This window comes from Cydia fagiglandana, chromosome 25 (genome assembly GCF_963556715.1).
Source record: "Cydia fagiglandana chromosome 25, ilCydFagi1.1, whole genome shotgun sequence".
NCBI classification, from domain to species: domain Eukaryota; kingdom Metazoa; phylum Arthropoda; class Insecta; order Lepidoptera; family Tortricidae; genus Cydia; species Cydia fagiglandana.
Window position 1 is genome coordinate 7,513,667 of NC_085956.1, and position 15,258 is coordinate 7,528,924.

At 34.9% G+C, this 15,258-nt stretch overlaps 1 long non-coding RNA gene across 1 annotated transcript in view; it reads left to right on the forward strand.

The window, feature by feature from the left end:
- Positions 1–15,258, forward strand: part of LOC134677175 (uncharacterized) — a 163,998-nt gene that overhangs the window by 37,987 nt on the left and 110,753 nt on the right. The gene's annotated exons all lie outside the window — the stretch shown is intronic.

Consider the following 15,258-nt stretch of genomic DNA (forward strand, 5'->3'; position numbering starts at 1 on the left):
CGAAACTACTGGGTCTAAAATTATGAAAAAAATACACATATTAGCTCTCTTCCTATAGATGACAGGAAAACCTATTAGAAATGTGCAGTCAAGCGTGAGTCGGACTTAAGTACCTAGTTTTCCGATACCTACGGGTTTTTTAAAGACTTTTCTCTAAAAAAAAATATTGTTAAAAATTGTGTAATGTACAGAACCCTTGGAACGCGAGTGCGACTCGCATTTGGGCGGTTTTTGTATTATACTTACATACAATAGTTCTTGTAGAAACGAAACGGCCAAGCCACACACTTTTGGTGTAGAGCTAGTAAAGTTAGAGGGCTTGTAGAGTTAGAAGCTTGGCAAGAGATCTGATAACTTTTTGACAGTGCGAGCCTTATGGTTTCGTTTGGGCAACATTGTACATCAAAATGTTTTTGATGGGATTTCACTTCTTTTTGTAAGTTGTTTATGACAATCTTCCATCCCCTAATTTAAAGGGTTGGGGGTGATTTACTATTAAAAATCCTGAAATAAGTATCTGGGGGCATCTGTTACACAATGTACTTCTTACTGATTCCCCATATAACCCTTCACCCCGTAAGGGTAAACTTTGGGGTTGAAATCTGCCTTCACCCCGTAAGGGTAAACTTTGAGGTTGAAATCTATTCTATATCCTTCCCCATAACAATACCTATCTACGTACCAAATTTCAACTAAATCGGTTCAGCGATTATTGATTTCCCATACAAAATTAAACCCCATCTTCATCCCCTTAGGGATAATTTTTTTTTAAATTTATTTGTTGTTTGTGTACTAAAACTATCTTACATACCAAATTTCAGCTTCTTAGAGGACTTCAGGAAGTACCCGGTATTGATGATCATCAAGTGAGTGAGTCAGTGACGAAATCGAAGTTTTTAGATATGAATAAAATCTAAAGTATAAGAGCTATGCAATTGGTATGCTTAATAAGTCCGAGAACTTTGTTTATCTGGTATAATCCAACCCCAAGTTATGAGGGTTCCAAAAAACGACGAAGCGCTTCGAGAAAAGGTAGATAGTGCCCTGGCGCTTTTCTCGTCTTGGCGGGGGCACTGCTGTGCCCCCAGATGTTAAAAGATGAGACTACTGTAACTAATAAAGGTTTATGTTTAGTTACCTACTATTTTCGCGTAAACTAGACAATTTTTATATCTTTAGTTATTAAGACCCAAAATAATTATTTTCACTTATTATAAATAAATCCTCCTGTTATGAAGTATCAAATATTGTTATTTGTATATGTATAACTCTTAAGTTAAAAACAATAAAATCTGTTATTACCTACAGTCAAAATGATTATTTTTTGCGGGATTAAGTAATACACTGGTAGTGTTCAATAAGGCCCATAATAGGACTTTTATAAAAGGTATATTTTCCAAGAGTATCGTGATATTTTTATAACTATTTTGGTATAATGAAGAAACTTAAATAAATGAGAAACCTATTTGAGTGAGTTTTTCATACTTCATATCCTGTTTATTAAAAAAAAACCATTTTAATTAGGTGGGCTGTATATAGGCATATACGGCCCACACGGAATATACAATAAGGTAAGTGAGGCCACTTACCTTATTGTATATTCAGGATGTATACCGTGTAATATTGATCAGTTGGTTTATAATATACATATTATGATATTGACGTTGAATAGGACAGGACATGACAATAGGAACCAGAAATAGGTATAGTTGGTCAAACCAATTTGTCAGTAAATAAAAACAAAAAACTATATTCATCCTTTTCTTTTGGGTGCTAGTACTAGTGTAAGTCAAAGACAGTATGATGATTCTCCCTGTCTATGTTTGAAATGAGACAGTCCTTTGACAAACTATGTATGGTAAAAAATAGTTGTGAATATCTTGTACATTTTTATTACAATATTAGTCAAGATAATGAAATATAGCTGGTCAAGCAAATCTTGTCACTAAAAAAAGGCGCGAAATTCAAATTTTCTATGGAACTATATCCCTTCGCACCTACATTTTTCAAATTTGCCGCCTCTTTCTACTGACAAGATCTGATTGACCAGCTGTAGGTATTTTTACTTAATAAGATATTTTAATTTCACGTAATGTCCGCATCTAATTTATATATGTGCACGGTAAACAAACAAATGAATGATAAGAAAAGACAGACAGTGTTACTGAGCGGGAGGTGGGGCGAGGGGCGAGGTATAGGTAGGCTATGATAGGCTCTCGAGCGCCGCGCCGGCGACTGACGGACCAGCGCGGCGTATGTATGAATTTCGCGCCTTTTTAACTAGATTTTACTATTACAATGCAAGCTACACACAGAAATTTCTTACTTTCCATAATATGGCTGCGTATATTATTTTATAGTAATAGACTTATTTTTACAGACTCTAATTCAATATTAGATCTTATAGGACAAAAAACGTATATTAATTCTAAAGCATATATCTTATTCTTCTAGCTTTTTAGCTTGCCTATTAACTTATAAATTTAGATATGTTGTTGTGGATTTATTAAACTTTAATTCAATATCGACAAAATAATAAGCTAATTGTAGTTTGACAAAGAAGCACGTTAAAAAAATTTCTAATAATTTTACATTATAAAGCGTCATACATATTATAAACAATGGAACTTAAACATTGCACTTTAATTCAATATTAAAAAATCATGACTAAAAATATATAAATACCTAATTTATATCTAACGCTCGTTCTAACTTTTCATCATATATAGCATATATGCTTAAAAATATGTCCTATATCAGATAAGTATCACTTTTTCAACTTTAGAATTATCAAAACTTTTAGTGCAAAAATCCGGTCCCACTATTGAGCTATTAGGCAGCATTTCATTTGTGTTGTAAAATTTTCGAACAAATGAAATTCAACCCAATTGAATATACAATAAGATTCTAATTTCCTTGGCTATAATTTTGTATGGTGGGCGGCACGAGGATAATATAAATGTTTGTCATCCCTGGCTTAGCTTAACTAGCTAGCTAAACTACTGCTAGATTACCTCGATTGGGGGCGCCACTGGTCTCTAATTATCATAGAAACATGCTTACACTAAATTGATCACAAGTAGACCTTATCGCGTTGCAATAAGATTGACAATTGGTGAGCTAATTTAGGGTTATGTTAGTTGAAGTTTTTTTCGTCCGTAAAAAGTACACTGGTAGCACTAAAATGTATGAATACGTTAGGGATGGGCAATTTATCGATATTAAATGAAATTAAATAAAATTGGTTTTTCTTAATTTTTATTTAACTTTTTTGTTTAAGGTGAAGGTGGCTTTATATGTTTTAATAAGCATTTAGAGTTAGACCAAGAAAAGTCTGCAGCGAATTTGATAGCCCACGCAGCGCAAGCGTTATTTTAAAAGTCAAACTTCTATGAAATTATAACGTATAAATGTCATGCACTGCGTGGGCTATCAAAGTCGCTGCAGACTTTTCTTGGTCTAACTCTAAATGCCTCTCACGTGACACCTTGTTTGCTTAAATTGGCGTGCGCAGGAGTGGGATTTCGGCTTTACTGTCATTAATTTTATTTTCCCAGAGGTCATTATGACCTCTGACGACCGGTCTGGCCTAGTGGGTAGTGACCCTGCCTGCGAAGCCGATGGTCCTGGGTTCGAATCCCAGTAAGGGCATTTATTTGTATGATGATACATGTAGATATTTGTTCCTGAGTCATGGGTGTTTTCTACGTATTTAAGTATTTGTATATTATATATATCGTTGTCTGAGTACCCACAACACAAGCCTTCTTGAGCTTACTGTGGGGCTTGGTCAATCTGTGTGAGAATGTCCTATAATATTTATTTATTTATTTATTTATTTGTTTATTATGAAATTTAAATAATCTAACAAAATCCAGAAAAAACGTATCTTTTTTATCGACAAGGTGAGTATCGATATGATATCCATAGGCTCGTTTTATGTGGATCTTCGAGGCAATAACGTGGTGATCTATTTTTAGGGTTCCGTAACCAAAGGGTAAAACGGGACCCTATTACTAAGATTTCGCTGTCCGTCCGTCCGTCTGTCTGTCACCAGGCTGTATCTCACGAACCGTGATAGCTAGACAGTTGAAATTTTCTCAGATGATGTATTTCTGTTGCCGCTATAACAACAAATACTAAAAACAGAATAAAATAAAGATTTAAGAAAGGGCTCCCAAACAGCAAACGTGATTTTTGACCAAAGTTAAGCAACGTCGGGCGTGGTCAGTACTTGGATGGGTGACCGTTTTCTTTTTTCATTTTTTCCGTTTTTTTTTTTGCTTTATGGTACGGAACCCTTCGTGCGCGAGTCCGACTCGCACTTGCCCGGTTTTTTTATTGCGAGGAACACACTACACCACAAAATACGAGTATAATTTATCCAATACATATTTCTCGATCGAACGGCAAACATATTTTGTATTGTAAACGTGATAGCTTATCAACGCTTATTCACAACTATTCTAATTCACTGCCGTATTCGAACATCAAGATATTCACAAGAGACGACACGTACGAGATCCATTCTATATACGTTATAGTTTAGATATCAACTACTAGCTCAATAGTGGGACCGGATTTTTGCACTAAAAGTTTTGATAATTCTAAAGTTGAAAAAGTGATACTTATCTGATATAGGACATATTTTTAAGCATATATGCTATATATGATGAAAAGTTAGAACGAGCGTTAGATATAAATTAGGTATTTATATATTTTTAGTCATGATTTTTTAATATTGAATTAAAGTGCAATGTTTAAGTTCCATTGTTTATAATATGTATGACGCTTTATAATGTAAAATTATTAGAAATTTTTTTAACGTGCTTCTTTGTCAAACTACAATTAGCTTATTATTTTGTCGATATTGAATTAAAGTTTAATAAATCCACAACAACATATCTAAATTTATAAGTTAATAGGCAAGCTAAAAAGCTAGAAGAATAAGATATATGCTTTAGAATTAATATACGTTTTTTGTCCTATAAGATCTAATATTGAATTAGAGTCTGTAAAAATAAGTCTATTACTATAAAATAATATACGCAGCCATATTATGGAAAGTAAGAAATTTCTGTGTGTAGCTTGCATTGTAATAGTAAAATCTAGTTAAAAAGGCGCGAAATTCATACATACGCCGCGCTGGTCCGTCAGTCGCCGGCGCGGCGCTCGAGAGCCTATCATAGCCTACCTATACCTCGCCCCTCGCCCCACCTCCCGCTCAGTAACACTGTCTGTCTTTTCTTATCATTCATTTGTTTGTTTACCGTGCACATATATAAATTAGATGCGGACATTACGTGAAATTAAAATATCTTATTAAGTAAAAATACCTACAGCTGGTCAATCAGATCTTGTCAGTAGAAAGAGGCGGCAAATTTGAAAAATGTAGGTGCGAAGGGATATAGTTCCATAGAAAATTTGAATTTCGCGCCTTTTTTTAGTGACAAGATTTGCTTGACCAGCTATATTTCATTATCTTGACTAATATTGTAATAAAAATGTACAAGATATTCACAACTATTTTTTACCATACATAGTTTGTCAAAGGACTGTCTCATTTCAAACATAGACAGGGAGAATCATCATACTGTCTTTGACTTACACTAGTACTAGCACCCAAAAGAAAAGGATGAATATAGTTTTTTGTTTTTATTTACTGACAAATTGGTTTGACCAACTATACCTATTTCTGGTTCCTATTGTCATGTCCTGTCCTATTCAACGTCAATATCATAATATGTATATTATAAACCAACTGATCAATATTACACGGTATACATCCTGAATATACAATAAGGTAAGTGGCCTCACTTACCTTATTGTATATTCCGTGTGGGCCGTATATGCCTATATACAGCCCACCTAATTAAAATGGTTTTTTTTTAATAAACAGGATATGAAGTATGAAAAACTCACTCAAATAGGTTTCTCATTTATTTAAGTTTCTTCATTATACCAAAATAGTTATAAAAATATCACGATACTCTTGGAAAATATACCTTTTATAAAAGTCCTATTATGGGCCTTATTGAACACTACCAGTGTATTACTTAATCCCGCAAAAAATAATCATTTTGACTGTAGGTAATAACAGATTTTATTGTTTTTAACTTAAGAGTTATACATATACAAATAACAATATTTGATACTTCATAACAGGAGGATTTATTTATAATAAGTGAAAATAATTATTTTGGGTCTTAATAACTAAAGATATAAAAATTGTCTAGTTTACGCGAAAATAGTAGGTAACTAAACATAAACCTTTATTAGTTACAGTAGTCTCATCTTTTAACATCTGGGGGCACAGCAGTGCCCCCGCCAAGACGAGAAAAGCGCAAGGGCACTATCTACCTTTTCTCGAAGCGCTTCGTCGTTTTTTGGAACCCTCATAACTTGGGGTTGGATTATACCAGATAAACAAAGTTCTCGGACTTATTAAGCATACCAATTGCATAGCTCTTATACTTTAGATTTTATTCATATCTAAAAACTTCGATTTCGTCACTGACTCACTCACTTGATGATCATCAATACCGGGTACTTCCTGAAGTCCTCTAAGAAGCTGAAATTTGGTATGTAAGATAGTTTTAGTACACAAACAACAAATAAATTTAAAAAAAAATTATCCCTAAGGGGATGAAGATGGGGTTTAATTTTGTATGGGAAATCAATAATCGCTGAACCGATTTAGTTGAAATTTGGTACGTAGATAGGTATTGTTATGGGGAAGGATATAGAATAGATTTCAACCTCAAAGTTTACCCTTACGGGGTGAAGGCAGATTTCAACCCCAAAGTTTACCCTTACGGGGTGAAGGGTTATATGGGGAATCAGTAAGAAGTACATTGTGTAACAGATGCCCCCAGATACTTATTTCAGGATTTTTAATAGTAAATCACCCCCAACCCTTTAAATTAGGGGATGGAAGATTGTCATAAACAACTTACAAAAAGAAGTGAAATCCCATCAAAAACATTTTGATGTACAATGTTGCCCAAACGAAACCATAAGGCTCGCACTGTCAAAAAGTTATCAGATCTCTTGCCAAGCTTCTAACTCTACAAGCCCTCTAACTTTACTAGCTCTACACCAAAAGTGTGTGGCTTGGCCGTTTCGTTTCTACAAGAACTATTGTATGTAAGTATAATACAAAAACCGCCCAAATGCGAGTCGCACTCGCGTTCCAAGGGTTCTGTACATTACACAATTTTTAACAATATTTTTTTTTAGAGAAAAGTCTTTAAAAAACCCGTAGGTATCGGAAAACTAGGTACTTAAGTCCGACTCACGCTTGACTGCACATTTCTAATAGGTTTTCCTGTCATCTATAGGAAGAGAGCTAATATGTGTATTTTTTTCATAATTTTAGACCCAGTAGTTTCGGAGATAAGGGGGGAGGAGGGGAATGCTCATTTTTTGCGTATTTTCTTAAATAACTTCTAAACTATTTATTTTAAAATTACGAAAAAATATATCTGAGATTCTTACAATGAGCCCCTTCGTTTGATATATATATATATATATATTTTTTTTTAATTTATTGAACAATAAGCTAAATAAAGTACATTATTATTACAAGACCCATCGTGGGCAAAACCTTGAGGAGGTTTGTATGCCGATGGGGAGTTCGAGAAAATAACATGACAATATACATATCTATCTTATACTAATTAAAATTCTAAAAAAATTCTGTTATATTAATTCATATTCTAATTCTCTTATATTAATTATAACAAGATATAGTTTTTTTTTCTTCTATTTATCATTCATCTCAAAAGTGACCCCTTTATTTGAATTTCTATTATTTACTTTACATGTATGTCCTTGGGCTAGAGACTTACATGTGTATACCAAATTTCAACTTATTGGTGCAGTAGTTGCGGAGCAAATAGGCTGTGACAGACGGACAGCCAGACACACGAGTGATCCTATAAGGGTTCAGTATTTTTCCTTTTGAGGTACGGAACCCTAAAAATAATGAATTTAATAAATTTTTCACCTTATGCCCATGTGGCGGTAGCGAAACAGCCAAGCCACATATTTTGACTAAGGTGTAGAGTTAGTGAAGTTAGGGCTTGTAGAGTTTGAAGCTTGGCTCGACAAGAGATCTGACAACTTTTTGACAGTGCGAGTCTTATGGTTTCGTCTTAGCAACAAAATTTACATGAAAATGTGTTTGGTGGGATATTTTTTTACAGTAAAAATATTTATTCGTAACAGTAAGTATTATCTTTTAACATAATTTTTACAGTACATCTGGTGCTACATTACGACCGGTGCTATAATAAGCACGTTAAAACACTCCCTTTGACCGTGTTTTAAAATTCGTCACTCGTTGCAAAATATATATTTTTCGCAATTCTATCGTAAAAGAAAAGAAAACTAACGAAGAGGTTTTACGCATACGAGGGCCGCACTGAAAGTTTTGCGTAACTTTTGAATAAAATCATTTATAACCATAATAATACATTTATTGCTTCTCAAAATGTTTCCCTTTACATTCTATGCACATATTCACTCGCTCAGACCATTTTTGGAAGCATGAGGCCCAATCACTTGACTGCATGTTTTCGACGTGGTGATGAAACGTAGTAACTGCCTTATCCGGGGTCTTAAATGTCAAACCCCAAATTAAATCCTTAATTTTGGGAAATAGATAGAAGTCACAGGGTGCAATGTCTGGATTATAATCCGTATAAGAGACATTTTCCACGTTTTCGTAATTAAAAAATGTTTTTGCCTTTATTGCGGTATCGGTGGACGCATTATTATGACGCAGGAGGATGCGGCTTCTCGGTCGTCTCTCGCGGTCTTTTTCAATGACTGCGGGCACACAAATGGTAGTGTACTACTCAGTATTTAACGTTCTTTTATTATTTAAAAGTACGGTACAAAAAAGTCGCGTTTAAAAAAAACAGACGATCAAAATGTTTGGCAACGCTTTTGGCTTGTTGAACTTCTATGGGCCTCCTGTCACCTTCGAAAGACCCATTGACTGGACTAATGCCTTTTTTCCGGATCGTAGCAGTAAATCCAGATTTCATCTCCTCTAACGATGTTATATACAGCATTTGAACTTTCTTGCTTGTACTTACGCAGCATTTCTCGGCACCAGTCAAAAAGTACCTGTTTTTGGACTGAAGTTAATTCGTGAGGAATCCAAAGACAACAAGGCTTCCCGACTTTTAAATATTCTTGTAAAATCTTTTGTATTTGTCTTATACCTATCCCTAATTGTCCTCAAATTTCGTCATAGGTGATTCGTGGGTTTTCTTCAATGAGTCGTCTCACAGTAGCCACGTTTCCTTGAATGATCGCCGTGGACGGTCGACCTTCACGAAAATCATTATCTAGAATAATACTGTCTCTACTAAATTCACCATACCAACGCCTCACGATGCTCAGATGTGGTGCTTCAATCCCAAAAGCATTTTGAAGGCAAGCACTACACTCTTGCGGAGTAAGCGAACTTTTAAAATCATAACAAAATCATAGCTCTAAAAATATTTTCGCGTTAAAGCCACGTTCAACGCACTGACTTACTTTGACAAGCCATTAAAAACAAAAGACGATCGATTTGTCGCCAACATTTGTCACATTCCATAATCAAAAGCCTGTATTTTTTTTGCGTACATGGATCAAATAAAGGAAAAGATCAAAGTCGTGTCGTATCGGGCTGTCAAAGAGAAGGCGGAGGACCGCCAAACATGGAAATTGCTCCACCGACAATAGTCATACTCTTAAATATATGATGATGATCGTAAATACCTACCTATGTATTAACAAAAAAAAGTCACTTGTAATTAATTACTGCCTTTAAAAAGTATAAGTGCCTCAATATTATTAGACTTTTTGATTCTTTAAAACGTCTTTAGGTCAATAAAGCAAGTGAAAAATTATTAGAGTTAGACCAAGAAAAGTCTGCAGCAATTTTGACAGCCCACGCAGTGCAATTGTTATTTATAAGTCATAATTTCATAGAAGTTTCTTCAAATCGACCTTATTAATAAGAGATTAAAAATATTGAAAATTATCTTAAAATATTTTAATCTAATATTTCATCTCATACGTTCAATAAGGCCCGGGACTAGACCTTTTTACCTGCACTGACAGTGGGCCTTCTTAGCAACAAGTACAAATTCAGAATAATTGGGAATAATAGGGAGCAACTGCTATTTTTGAATGCTGGGCCTTGTTACCCGCCGGGCCTCATATGCCTGCACCTCACCTACCTTATTTATTTGTTTTACAAGGGGAAAAGTTGTTGATTAACCGCTCGTGCTAATATTGATACCCAAACAAGCGAAACATTTTTTTTTATTAAATAGGAGGCAAACGAGCAGACGGATCATCTGGTGGTTAGCGATTACCGCCGCCCATGGACACCCGCAACACCAGAAGGGTTGCAAGCGCGTTGCCGACCTTTAAGATGGGGGTCTTTGAAGGTTTGAAGGTCGTATCGGACAGTTCATTCCACAGTTTGGCTGTGCGAGGCAGGAAGCACATTCACAAATTCAAACATTCTAAAATTGAACCACGAGCGTAGTTAGTGGTTCGTAAAGTTGAACCTTGAGCGTAGTGAAGGTTTCAAGGGACGAAGGTTAAATAAAATTTTCACCACATCAGCTCGTAAAGGCCCTCTTGATTGTTCGTAACGGATAAGAAAAGTGGCATTTAATTTGATGCAAATTTTGAGTTGTTACCGTAGGTAAATTGGATCAGTTGGTTGGTAATATTGACTTTAAAATGATAAATATTGAATAACGTCAGTTTGAAATTGATTTTATGATAAAGTAAATATTATCGGAGATGATCGCTCTTAAAAAATATATGTCGCTAGTCATTTATAACCTAAAAGCGCCAAATTACGCAAAATTATATTGAAATGACACCTGTGTATTGAATTTGAAGAATACTTTAACAAGGGTAGTTATCTGTATGACAATGCACCTAAAATAATTTTCAAATGTATCTATTATTTCTATACTTAACACGATAACGAATTCTACGTAAACGAAACCGCGGGCAATCCCTAGTACATATAGAAATAAATAAGGGAAGGTAAGTTTCCATTAGTGTACTGTGTAAAATAACTATTTACCATTGATAATGATTTTATAAACGCTTTGCGTATTTTTAAGGGCACCGCGCTAACCGCTAGCCCGCGACCGTCGATCGCTGCCTCCTGCCACGGCGCACAGCGCGGCGCGCGCAAACGCCGCGCGTTTGAAATGTAACTTAATATAAGCTCGGAATGCATACTTACGTATCAGTATTTAGTGTCGCCGTGATTTTATATTTCTAATCTTTTGTGTGAGAAGTAAGGTCTTTATTATGACCGTGTAATATTAACTCTACAAACTTTAATTCAATATTGGCTATACTGCTTAACGAGAAATCAATATCTAGACAAGCACATTGTCTACATTTCTAACTTTTTACATGTATACTAAGTTGATAGATAATATCGTAATTTTGCAATATCAGCTACTCTAATTCTGTATTTTCATAATAATTCCTGTTTTTACGTTCACCAGAAAGCAGTTGTTCCAGATTTCTAAAAACCGAATAGTGTGAATAAATTAAAGTGTTATTGAATATGTTAAAGTTTTTTGTAACTTTAATTTTATATTGACATAGTTATTTAGCAAAAATTGAAAATTTAAATATGGCCGAACGCTCCACCTAAAATTTTCTAACTTTTTACATGAATGTTATTTAACATGCTTACAATAACATATCAAAAAAGAAAAAACTTTAATGTTATCAAAACCCATTTTTGTTCCACCGCTGGTCTACTACATAGTTCTCTTTTGCAGTGCAATTCGGGCAACCAATGTCACTTTACGTTAGATAGAGTAAGATATCTATTAGATGTGAATTGGATCTCTAAGTCATATCCTGTGGAAATCGTTCAAGAGTATCTCCAGAATCGCGCAAATGTCAAATTTGACAGGTTAGATCTTAGATATATCGTTATCGTATCTTGGACATATCGTTATGTCTAAAAGATATCTAACAGATATCTCTTTCATAGTCCGAATCGGGCCCTCAGTCCTTACGTAAGTCTGTTTACGAGTATAATGCGACGTATGCGATAGTTTAATGTGTTGATAATGAACATTTCCATTTGATTTAAACAAACAAATGTCCGGACATCGCCGGTTACAATTACGCAGTCCTAAGGACCCCCCGTGAACACCGAAGATCGCAAACGGGCATCTTTATTAGAGATGTATACAGTCTCTAAATTGTCGAAACCACATAAAAACTATAATAAAAAAAATACAAACATCATACAAATAATAAAATTCTTTAAAGATGTAAAAGTCAGAGATAAAATATGTACCTATAATCTAAAAAAAACCGGACAAGTGCGAGTCGGACTCGCCCATGAATGGTTCCGTAGCAGCAAGTACCAATAAAATCGCGGATTACGATTTATGACGTATTAAAAAAAACTACTTACTAGATCTCGTTCAAAGCAATTTTCGGAGGATGTTTGCATGGTAATGAACATCATATAAATTTTTTAGTTTTATCATCTGTGAAAATTTCAACTGTCTAGCTATCACGGTTCGTGAGATACAGCCTGGTGACAGACGGACGGATAGACGGACAGACGGACAGAGTGTAGAGGGACAGACGGACAGCAGAGTCTTAGTAATAGGGTCCCGTTTTACCCTTTGGGTACGGAACCCTAAAAACGATCATCAAATTATACTTAGAAATGTGAAGGGTCTCCAAGACTTGAATTCTTATATTATTAATTTATCGATAACCTCCCCACTACTCACACTCTATCTAACAGTGTAAATGGCTCGCAACTATGTTGTTTCCTATAATAGAAAACGAGTATCCGCTGTGGCAGCTTAGACCTGACCTACGCATTTACTGGTTATTCTATATAAGTACAACTTTACTATGTAAATCTAGTTACCTGTAAGCCTCTGCTTATACGAAAAATAGAAAATTTTGGCTCATATACAAGATGCGACTTTCCAAAAAGTAGGATCAAAGTTGTCGATAATTTCAGAAAAAATTCACAGCACAAAAAGAAAACTTTCATTTTGCAAATGGACAATTTCCATTCCCATACAAAAATGTTTCCAAAATGATGGACCAAACTCTGAGTGGTGAATAATATGTAGGTCATACTGATCAACTTTTACTATGGGAGCAACCCCGAAATCGTGAGAAAATTTTCTGCCGCCTCATACATTTCGGTGAAATAGAATCAATGTTTTCTGTAAAACAAAACAGATTACTTTTCACGGTGTCGGGGTTGGCCCCAATGGCCCCATAGTAAAAGTTGTTCAGTATGACCTACATCGACCTCAGGGTTTGGTTAGGTCAACCTGTATAACTATGGATAAGTTTTACTCATACATACTGTATAACTGTATGCTGTTATTCAGTCAGGAAAAAGATGCCAATATTATAATAATTATGCAGTAATCCTTCCGCAAGAAAAAAAGGCATAGGTATCAGATTAACTTCTGCCGGAAGAACTACACACACATATAAGGATATTCTAGCTACTGTTAGAGCGTTTTCACATTATCCGATCCGATATTGGATGTATCGATAATTGGGTTTATCGATATAGGTACTCCCTATCTGTCATTACATTTTGTCCTCTAGAATCCAATGTCAGAACCTATTCTAAACCAATTCTAAATTTACACTAGGAGGCTAGTGTAAATTTAGAATCAGAATCAAAAACAAGTATTTTATTTATTCGTGATAAACTTAAAACTAAAATTACATAAGTACAATAATTTGACTCGATTTGGACCGTTTAGGACTATGAGAGCTCACTAGATCTACACAGTCGGTCAGCTTAAAAAAAGTCAACTATTACATAGTAGGTACATTAAGATACAAGTGCGATAAATAGGAAATTCGCAACAAGTGGCGATAAATTTAAATACGACCGAAGGGAGTGTTTTAAATCGACACGAGTTGCGAATTACCTTTTCGCACGGGTATTCTATTGTACAACGTTTTACATTACATTTGGCTCTTTAAATTTTTTACATAGGCACATATTGTCCTTACTCCCACCCTACGGCAATAAAGTAGCACCAAATAGCACCATTATACTACAATTTACAGGCCAATTCGAGTTTTAGTAACTCTATCTGTTTCTGATATGATACTGATCTGTAAAAATGAGGTCCCAATTAGGAACGAAAAATGCATGTAGAGTTAGACCAAGAAAAGTCTGTAAAGATTTTGATAGCCTACGCAGTGCAAGTGTTAGTTTAAACGTCAAAAAAATATGCAGCACTTGCACTGTGTTTGCTATTAAAATCGTTGCAGTCTGTTCTTAGTCTAACTAGCGCGGCGCGCTCATTCTTTCTTCCGTGGTCTAACTCTATTATCCAGTTACGCTGCGTAAGAGTACACACTTGTTTAACTATGATATAAGTCAACAAACATCACCAAACCCACTGCCCGGGCCCAGCCGGTTCGAGATAAAAAAAAAACAAAATGTCAGTGAGAGCGCGAAAACATTCACTTGATATCCGAACGCGCGCCAAGACAGACATTTGACCCAAGTTTTTATAGTGCCCGTGCTTTCGTGATAAGTGGATTTTCAAATTTGAATTGAAAACGTGAGTGAATTTAAGTATTATTAAGAATAGTTTAAGAATGTATTGAATTAATTAGGTATCCTAGTACAGAACCCCTAAGTGTAAATTCCATTCGATAGCAGGACGGATTCGTTTTTTTTTTAATCTCATTTTGTACGGGAGGTTTTGGAAACACAAAATCCCATACAAAATGACACTTAACTCAAACGCATACGTCACGTCAATATTGAATGAAATTTACACTATAGGTAGAGATTTGGAAGTTGTGGGCCGATTTTTGAATTTAGATCACTTGATTTCGTCACTCGAAAATCGGTGGAAAACGTCGAAATGCTAATTTTTGAAATACGAGTGAGCGAAATTTGGAATCTAGTGGTATTGACCACTCGATTTCAATTCTATTAGTAGACTTTAAACGCCTGGTAGTGGAGATATCACTTAACAAAATACACGAAATCGAGGGGTCGAATTTCAAAAATCCCAAGATTTCAAACAACTAGAAAGTTTCAAAACTTTCCTCAAGGAACTTTTGGGAATTAAGTATCACAATCAAATTATAGTATGGAGTTTAAATTGGATAGATTTCTAAAGAAAACGTTAAGAATTTTTCAAGATGGAAAGTTATGAATTTCAAAAACATTAACACTGG